Genomic DNA, 10718 nt, shown 5'->3' on the forward strand with positions numbered 1-10718 from the left:
TCACAATCGTAAATTCTGCTAAAAACGTAAATCTGAAATTCCCAATTTTAGAAGCTTAATTCTAAAATTCCAGTGGACAAATCTTAATAATATGGCAAGATCAGATCGAGAGACAGGGATTCCAGGGTGAGAATGGTGCCTAATACCTTCCATTCTCATAACCAAGCCGTGGATTAGCACTTTGGTGACGATGATCGCCTTGGAAACAGAGTCAATTAAAGTCATAGGCCTTCTCCTAGGTAGCAACTCTGGTCACTCTCACCAGATCCAAATCTGTGAGGGAGATTAGTATAATTTACCTTCCGATTTTTTAATTAGAGGGTAAAATGCACTAAAAATTCAAAAGCCATCAAACTAGATTGATTTCAGCCAGAGTCTGAGTAGTCGGGCCGGTCTCATAAAAGTACATTGTATTGCCAAAGGGTTCACTTAGAAAGAAGGCTTAGATTACAGTGAGACATTCATTCTAGTTTTCAGACCCGCTATGATCCATATTGTTTTTTCTCTTGCCTCTCTCTAGGATGGTCCCATCTTGATTACTTCCCCCATTTTTGTGACAAAATCTCCAAACCCCAACTTTAAGTGCAGTTCATTCCTAGCACTGATCAGATAGGTGACGCTCTCACAAAATTGCTCAGTACAAGCGTCACTTATTTTTTGTGAGACAAGTGCCCAATAGCCTCCCCACAATTGCGATTGTAGGGGTGTGTCAAGGAAAAGAATAAAAATAGGATTGACTGAATATCCCGAGCCTCAATCCAGCAGCCATAGTAGAAACCACTCCTTTGTATATAGAGACCAATCCCAACACGGATCTTCAAAATCCAAATTATCCCAAACACGATAGCTACATATTGTCTTTTTTTTTTTGTCACAGTTTTTAGTATAGTTTGTAAAACCTCCTTATATGAAGGGACAATGAGCCTTAGATAAGATACCCTCTGATGGGGTGTGAAAACACCAGCCTCTCACAGGCTGCCACCTGTCCCAGAGTAGGTGAGATCCAGCCTCTCACAGGCTGCCACCTGTCCCAGAGTAGGTGAGATCCAGCCTCTCACAGGCTGCCACCTGTCCCAGAGTAGGTGAGATCCAGCCTCTCACAGGCTGCCACCTGTCCCAGAGTAGGTGAGATCCAGCCTCTCACAGGCTGCCACCTGTCCCAGAGTAGGTGAGATCCAGCCTCTCACAGGCCGCCACCTGTCCAAGACACCTCACCCGTTTTTCCCTATAAATAGGGAAACAGGGCTCAGACAAACGGGTAATGCTAAAAACCCTCTTCTCCCTAAAAACTCTGACATTTCCCTTCACTCTTGCTCATACTGACTTGAGTGTCGAAGGACCTGTCCGGAGTAAAATCCGGTCTGGTCTTCTGACCTCGTTTGCCTTGTGCAGGACTAAGCACTCACCACAGGACTCATACTCAACCTCCCTCGTCACTCGCTCTCAGTTCTTACGCCACTGCTGTACCTGTTACCGATTTTAGGTCTAACAGATTGGCGCCATCCGTGGGACCAAGAACTAAAAGCTGTTCTTACATATCTCACTTACAAAAATGGCAGGGCGCAAGAGTGCACGGTTAGCTTCTGCGCAGAACGACCAAGCCGCGCTACCTCGCAGGACCCGGAGCGGTCGAATCGCCTCGATGGTAGTGGCAGCATCTGCCGACCAAAGCCTTTCTCGCTCGGAGCATCACAATCCCGTGCCCACCTCGGAGCAAGTCCAAGCCCTCTTCCAGCAGATGACGGCCCTTGTTGGTCAGTACCAACAACTACTTCAAGCACCCCCTCCACCTCCTCCAGAGGCCCCGCGATCTGCCCAAGGAGTCCACAGGGGAGAGTCATCACGTCATGGGGAGGGCAGAACTCATCACTCCGCTAGACAAGTTTATCGCCCCATAGTGAGGCACGCCCAGACAGAACCTCATCACCGCGAAAGATCGCGGTCTCGCTCCACGCAGAGGCGCCGGCCTCACGAAGATCGTTTGCCACCGGCAAAATCTCGGCCTCGTCGTAGGAGTCCGGAAAGTCAGTCCGGTTCTGCGGCAAGCCCATTTGTGGGAAGAATCAGGTCCCCAGACCGCAGAACGGATCCGCTGCTACAGAGAATGGAGGAGATGAACCACCGAATAGAGGAATTGGCGAAGGATCAGAGCCGGCCCGCCTCCAGAGCGTTCTCAAGCAGAACGCCGTTCACTAGTGATGTCCTGAGTGCTCCAGCACCCAGAGGATTTAAAATGCCTGCCGTCCCTCAGTACGACGGCACTACCGATCCCGTGGATCATTTGGAGACATTTAGAACAATGATGCTCCTCCACGGCGCCTCCGACGGCTTCATCTGCAGAGCCTTCCCAACGACGCTCACTGGCGCGGCAAGAGACTGGTACTCCAGGATCAAACCAAACTCCATCAACAATTTCGATGATTTTGGAGAGGATCTGGTCCGCCATTTCATGAGTAGCCGTAGGCCGAAGAAAACGACTGCATCCCTGATGGCCTTGCGACAGGATGATAATGAACCCCTGAAGGTGTTCGTCCGCCGCTTCAACAGGGAGGCACTACAGGTGCCCAATTTAGATCCCTCAGCGGCTATGAACGCACTCCTCACCGGTGCAAGATCTGATGATTTTCGTCGAGCGGTGGCTCGGCAAAATCCGCACTCACTGGCGGATCTCATGGCCGGGGCAGAAGAGTACATAACAGTGGAAGAAACACTGACAGCTCTTAATTCAAACCGGAGGATAACCTCTGAAGAGAAGAATCTGCCTAAACAGCGTAGGGAGGATAAACCTCCCAGGAAAGAGAAGTCTCCACCCCCTCAGAGAAGAGAAGAGAACTTCACACCTCTCAATACCTCTAGAAAGCACATACTGGCGGCGATCAGTGAGGAGGAGTTTGTGAAGTGGCCGCCTAGAATGATCTCCAAGGGAAACAGAAGAGATCCTTCAAAGTACTGTCGGTTTCACAAGGACCACGGCCATGACACAGAGGATTGCTGGCAGCTCAAGGGAGAAATTGAGCAGCTGATCAGCCGGGGTTATTTGAAAAAATACATCCAGAATGACGGCCGCACCCAAGAGCGCAAAGGAAAGAGTCCCCAGGGCCGTAGCCCTCGAAGATCACAGCAGCCCCCTCCTCAGGATAAGACTTCTCAGGTCACCGACGCGCAGCCTGAGGCACCCCGATCTCAACCAAGGGGGGTTATCAATACAATCATGGGCGGACCAGCCGCTGGGGGCACCTCCTCTGCTGCTCGAAAAGCATATGCACGGCAAGTTAACGCCGTTCACACAACCAGCAAAAAGTCAAGAACGGAGAATGAGATCTCCTTCTCGGACGCAGATCTGGACAGCCTTATTTTGCCCCACGACGATGCATTGGTGTTAACCATGCTCGTTGCTAACTGGGAGGTAAAGAAAATTCTTGTGGACAACGGGAGCTCAGCGGATATTCTATACTACCATGCCTTCGAGAAAATGATGATAGGCGACGACCGTCTAAGGCCGGCGAACTCAGATTTGTTCGGCTTCTCCGGAGAGGTCGTAAAAGTGGTAGGACAGATCGAGCTCCCTGTTCTTGTCGGAGATTCACCATGTCAAGCGTTCGCCATGGTTAACTTCCTGGTAGTGAAGGCCACCTCGGTCTATAATGCTATCTTGGGACGGCCTGGCCAGAATCTGATCCGAGCAGTCGCCTCAGCCTACCACCAAAAAATGAAATTCATAACCCCTAATGGCGTGGGGGAAGTTCGCGGAGATCAGCCTCAATCAAGGGAGTGCTATGCAATGGCACTGAAAGGAAAAAACGCAGTGGAATCACTGCCAATCGAACTGCTTGATGTAAGGGACGAACTCAGGGGTACTCAACCCGCTGAGGACCTACTCTCCATCCCACTGTGCCCGGAGGACGGTGAGAAAGTTGCTCTGATCGGTTCCTCCCTTAGTAGTAGCATTCAACATCAACTCACCGAGTTTCTCCAGGGCAATGCAGATGTCTTTGCATGGGTTCCTGCCGATATGCCCGGCATCGATCCAGAGATCAGCACTCATAGGCTTAGTGTCGATTCAACCTGCAGACCGGTGAAACAGAAAAGGAGACACTTTGCTTTTGAAAGGCGACAGGCAATAAAAGAAGAAGTGGAGAGGCTTCTGAAGGCTGACTTCATTCGCGAGATTCGATATCCGGACTGGCTAGCAAACGTAGTCCTAGTCAAGAAGACTAATGGAAAGTGGAGAACTTGCGTCGACTTTACTGATCTGAATAAGGCTTGTCCCAAGGACAGTTATCCGCTCCCGAAGATCGATCAGCTCATCGACGCCACAGCGGGTCATGAACTGTTGAGCTTCATGGACGCCTTCTCCGGATATAACCAGATCAGGATGTACGAATCGGATATACCAAAGACCTCATTCGTCACAGATCAAGGGACTTATTGCTACCGAGTCATGCCCTTCGGCCTCAAAAACGCCGGAGCTACTTACCAAAGGCTGGTGAACAGACTTTTTCAGAACCAGATCGGCCGAAATATGGAAGTGTATGTGGATGATATGCTGGTCAAAAGTCGAAGCGCACAGGACCACGTGTCTGATCTCAGAGAAACATTTCAGGTCCTCAAGAAGCACAACATGAAACTCAACCCCACCAAGTGCACTTTTGGTGTCAGCTCGGGGAAGTTCTTGGGATTCATGGTGAGTCAGCGAGGGATAGAAGCAAACCCAGAAAAGATCAGAGCCGTGATGGAGCTTATCGCCCCAAAAACCATCAGAGAAGTTCAGCGGCTCACGGGAATGATAGCGGCGTTGGGTCGCTTCATCTCCAAATCGGCGGAGAGATGCCTGCCTTTTTTCAGTGCGGTTAAGAGCCTCAAAACTGCGCCCTGGACGGAAGAATGCCAGATTGCCTTCGACGAGCTGAAAAGGTATCTGTCCTCCCCGCCATTATTAACAAAGCCGGAGCCAGGTGAGGAGTTATTTCTATATCTCTCCGTTAGCTCCACGGCACTGGCAGCTGTCCTCGTCCGCGAAGAGCACCGCCAGCAAAAACCAATCTATTATGTCAGCAAGGTTCTTCACGACGCAGAAACAAGGTACCAGCGGGTCGAGAAATCGGCTTACGCGCTGGTAATGGCTGCCAGAAAACTAAGGCCATACTTCCAAGCTCACACTGTAAAGGTCTTGACTGACCAGCCGCTTCGGCAAGTACTCCATCGACCAGATATCTCCGGACGACTTGTGAAATGGGCCGTAGAGCTGAGCGAGTTCGACATCCAGTACGCTCCAAGGCCAGCCATCAAGGCCCAAGTACTGGCAGATTTCGTAGCAGAGTGCACCATCCCCCAGCAAGTCGCCGACCCTGAAACGGTACTACTCCCAGTTGCAGAGAAAGCGGTTCCTGACGAATGCATAGCAGAAACTCAGACAGAAATCTTGCAACCGCCGGCAGAGCAGGACTCCATGACCGGCACACCAACTTGGGAAGTATATGTCGACGGTTCTTCAAATAAAAACGGCTGTGGAGCAGGCCTCATCCTCACTGGGCCTGAGGGGTTCACTGCGGATTATGCTCTGAGATTCGGATTCCGTGCGTCCAACAATGAGGCAGAATATGAAGCCCTCCTTGCCGGAATGAACCTAGCAATTCAGACCGGCGCCCGGAAATTAAAAGCATACTGCGACTCACAGCTGGTAGCAAATCAGATCCAAGGGGTCTACGAAGCACGAGATGAGCGTATGGTTAAGTATCTTGCCAAGGTTCATCAACTCTCCAGCCGGTTTGCCAGTTTCGAGGTCATCAGAGTACCACGAACAGAAAATGCCAAAGCAGATGTACTGTCGAAGCTGGCTGCCTCTGGGTACACCACTCTTGGAAGAATATGTATGGAATTCCTACAAAGATCTAGCATCGAAAGAGAAGCCGCAGAAATAATGCAGGTGGAGAACGAGCCGTGCTGGATGGACGAGATCATTCACTACTTACGGGACGAAAAGCTTCCCGAAGATAAGAAGGAAGCCCGTAAGGTGATACAGAGAGCTGCCCGATTCTCCCTCAGCAGTGACATTTTGTATAAAAGGTCCTACACTCTCCCGTACCTAAAGTGTCTGGGACCAAGCGACGCCGCATACGCATTAAAAGAGACTCATGAAGGAATCTGTGGAGAACATCTGGGGGGCAAAGCCCTGGCGATCAAGGTATTCCTCAGAGGATTGTATTGGCCCACCATACGACAAGACGCGCTGAATCTGGTTAAAAAGTGCGAGAGGTGCCAGAAATTCTCCCCCACCATCCACCAGCCTGCCGTGGCGATGGCCCCAATTATCAGTCCACTCCCTTTTGCAGTATGGGGGATGGACATTCTGGGTCCTTTTCCACCGGCCTCCGGAAAGCGCATATTCGTAGTAGTGGCAATCGACTACTTCACCAAGTGGGTGGAGGCAGAACCTCTAGCCCAGATCACTGAGCAGAATATACAGAATTTCTTCTGGAAGGCAGTGGTCTGCAGATTTGGGATTCCCCGTGCCTTAATCACAGATAACGGCAAACAGTTCGACTGCCGGAACTTTCGGAAGTTCTGCTCTGACCTAAAGATTGAACAGAGATTCACTTCGGTTGCTCACCCCCAGACCAATGGGCAAACGGAAGTAACTAATAGGATCTTGCTTCAAGGGATAAAGAAGAGGCTGGATGAAAAAGCTGGCCGATGGGCAGATGAGCTCTACCATGTTCTGTGGGCTTACCGCACCACTCCTCGCACGACGACTGGTGAATCACCATTCAACCTCTCTTTTGGAACCGAAGCCGTGATACCTGTTGATATAGGCACCCCATCTCCCAGAGTCATCAGTTTCCATGAGCAACTGAACAGCGACGGACTCCGCGCCAATCTCGACTTACTAGAAGAAATCCGGGAGGAATCTCGAATCCGGGTCGCCGCTTATAAGCAGAAGGTGTCGAATTATCACGACTCCAAAATTCGCCCCAGAGAATTCAGGACAGGGGATCTGGTCCTGAGAAAGTCAGCCGTCTCCCAGCCGACGAAAGTAGGGAAACTTTCCCCAACTTGGGAGGGACCCTATCGAGTGAAGGAAGTTATCCGGCCAGGAAGCTACAAGCTAGAGACACTGGAGGAGCACCTATTACCCCACGCATGGAACTCCAAAAACCTCAGGAAATATTATCAGTAGTCGAATTATCCGGCGTGGAAAGGTGATCTTGTAAATTTGTATATTTGTTGTTATGAATAAATAATCTTCTTGCAAATTCAGTGTCACTTTTATATCTGGAAACCCAGTTCTTAAACTTGGGTACGCACTGGAAACCCAGTTCTTAAACTCGGGTACGCACTGAAAACCCAGTTCACAAAACTTGGGTACGCACTGGAAACCCAGTTCTTAAACTCGGGTACGCACTGGAAACCCAGTTCACAAAACTTGGGTACGCACTGGAAACCCAGTTCTTAAACTTGGGTACGCACTGGAAACCCAGTTCACAAAACTTGGGTACGCACTGGAAACCCAGTTCTTAAACTCGGGTACGCACTGGAAACCCAGTTCACAAAACTTGGGTACGCACTGGAAACCCAGTTCACAAAACTTGGGTACGCACTGGAAACCCAGTTCTTAAACTCGGGTACGCACTGGAAACCCAGTTCACAAAACTTGGGTACGCACTGGAAACCCAGTTCTTAAACTTGGGTACTCACTGGAAACCCAGTTCACAAAACTTGGGTACTTACTGGAAACCCTGTTCACAAAACTTGGGTACTTGGTCACAATCCGACTACCAACAGCCTCATTCCCAGGTTATCAAAATTAAAAAGACAAAGTCAAGCAAATCACTCAGTTGAGAAGTATCAGAGACAAACAAATGTGATTTCATTGATCAGAATATGTGGGGCCTCGAGGGCCATTACAAAATTCACTTTGAAAATGCTGGTAAGAGCTGTAGGGTCTCAAGGACCATTACAAAAAGAGGTCAAAACAAAAACAAAAAAAAAAAAATTCTAAGCATCTGGAAGAGAGGTGATGTCAGCAGGAGCATCAGCAGGAGTATCTGGCTCCTCATCAGTAATCTTCGGCCTGGCAGGGAGAGTCATGTTCTGCATCAATAGGTTTGGATTGCAGGCCTGGAGCTCCTGGAGGCAGTCGTAGTATCCAAGACTATAAGCCTCGCTCGACAGGCTGAAAAGTTCAACCTCCTTTGCCTCTGTGGCCTCTTTCACTGCCTTCTCCTGCCTTTCAGTAGCTCTTCCTCTTTGAGCCTCCATGGCTTCAGCAGCCTTGGCCAGTTTCCTCTTCTCTGCGGCCAGATCCTCTTTCAACAACCTCCTCTCCTCCTCTATTCGCCCGATGCTCGTTTGAAGCTCCTGCACCTCAGCGGCCAACTTTCCGTTCACCTCTTCAGATGCAGTAATGGCTTGGGAGAAATTCTTACTCTTCTCCTTGAGGTCATTATAGTAGAGCAAGATCTGAAGAAAGAAACAGGCATCAGTATGGTGAAAGGAAGAAATGGGCAGAAAGTTAGCAAATCGAAGCACCACTTCCTTACCTGGTAAGCTGAGGATAGCACAGCCTCCTCTCCTGTAGCTGGCGGCTCGTAAAGGATCTGTTGCTTGTCCTTCTGCAGCAAACACTTGCTCATGAGCTCTGCTGCTACTCGGCTCTCGCCTAGGGCAGTGTCATCCTTCAGAACGGCCCAATTGGGTCGAAAGACGTGCTCACTAATCCCCGTAGGAGGACGAGCCCCAGAACCGGCTCCGGTAGAAGCACCACCGGACTTAGAAGAGCCACCGCCCTGAGCAAAGGGGCCTATTAGCTTCACCTTAGTCTTGGGCCTCTGGGATGGGGGAGGAGTGCCCTGTGACGGGGCCGGACTCCCCAGTACAGTCGCCTTTCTCTTCTGGCGCTCCTGCTGCGCCTGTTGAGTACCTTCTTGTGCCCGCGGTTGAGCTCCCTGCCTGATTTTCTCGACGGTTGATTGTTTCTTCATCTCTGCAAGACAAATGAGCAGCCAACGGTCAGAAGCAAGTATATAAAAAATAAACAGATTGCATAGACAAGTCTAGCTACATACGTTCTGGAGTCGCGGCACTCACGCCTAGCCCGACCAGAATCGCCTCTTCAGAAAACTCCTTACAACGGATGAGGCCCGATTGCTCGATCTCCTTCCGCATCAAGGCGAATGTTATCCTGTCCTCACCTTCGAGGAGCGGCTTTCGACTCAGTTTTGAGGTATCTGGAGTGTCCCACACTAGAGGGACGGACCAGGGCTCACTGGCCTCCTGATCCACAACATAGAAGAATCTATTCTTCCACGAGTGAATCGACGAAGGAATGCCAGTGATTATCTTCCGTTCAGGGCGCTGGCTAATGTAGATCCAGCCCCCTTCTTTATGCTTCTTCAGGTGTGCACAAGCACGGAACAGTGACAAAGTCACACTCCTCTCTAACCGACCGTGGACGAGGTATAAAAACCCAACTAATAATCTCCATGAGTTCGGAGCTACCTGGGCCGGGGCTAGTCCGTAGTATCGTAGCACCGCTGAGAAAAAGGGGTGCAACGGAAATCGGAGTCCTGCCCTCAGTGACTCCTCATAAATACAGAGGTCCTGGCTCTCGTTGCAGGCTCTGTCTCCCTCTATAGCTGCCCTCAGTTCAAATCTCGGGGGCACACAGTATTTATCCCTGATATCTCCCAGCATAGACCTGGTGAGGTAGTTCTCCTCGACTAGAGCTCGCAAGTTGTATTTTGGATCGGCATCCATCCGCGCTCTAGCGATCACCTCCACCGCCCGGCCAGGAAGGAATGTTGTGGACGCTTCATTAACGTCGCTCTCAACACTCCCTCCTGCTCGCGGGAGACTGCCAGTCAAGGGTGGAGTGGCATTCAGATCTAAGAACACTTCATCCCTATCCCCTCCGTCGTCACTATCTACAAGGTCTATCCTATCAGACGGACTAGCCACTACAGGCTCCTGAGGCATCCTAAACTCCGAAATACTGCTAGTGGAGGACCCCGTACCGGACTCGGAATTGGAATTGGAAGTACTACCAGACATAGTAAAAGGAAGGGCTGAGAGGAATACCGGTGGGTGGAGCTCGTAAAGATCTTGGAACGCGACTGCGAGCTACGGACTGCGAACTGCGATCTGCGATCTGCGGACTGCGAGCTGCGAACTGAGAAGTGGAAACTCCCAGAGCAAGAAGAGAAAAAAGATGAAAAGTAAAAAGTAAAAAGTGAAGGGGGGTAAACCTCCTTATATAGTTTTTAAGAGGCGGTGGGGCAATAAATGCGATGCACGCATCTCGAGGTCATCCGGATTGCGCCACGTGTCCCCTATTTATGACGGACACATTCTCCCACCATCAATACGATCAAGCACGCGCGTAAACATTCACGTCCCAAGAATGGATCTCCGCTCTCCGCACTCCGCACTCCGCATTCAGTCCGGAAAAAACCGTACTGGATATAACGCGTTCTCACAAAACGACAAAACTCAGTCCGGAAAAAACCGTACTGGATATAACGCGTTCTCACAAAACGACAAAAATTAGTCCGGTCCGTACCGAACTGGCCGCAAGACGACAAAATTCAGTCCGGAAAAAACCGTACTGGATATAACGCGTTCTCACAAAACGACAAAAATCAGTCCGGTCCGCACCGAACTGGCCGCTAGACGACAAAATTCAGTCCGGAAAAAACCGTACTGGATATAACGCGTTCTCA

The sequence above is a fragment of the Tasmannia lanceolata genome, unplaced genomic scaffold, assembly GCF_043159265.1.
Source record: "Tasmannia lanceolata isolate RefF3 unplaced genomic scaffold, GAP_Taslan_0.1 ptg000006l, whole genome shotgun sequence".
NCBI lineage: Eukaryota > Viridiplantae > Streptophyta > Magnoliopsida > Canellales > Winteraceae > Tasmannia > Tasmannia lanceolata.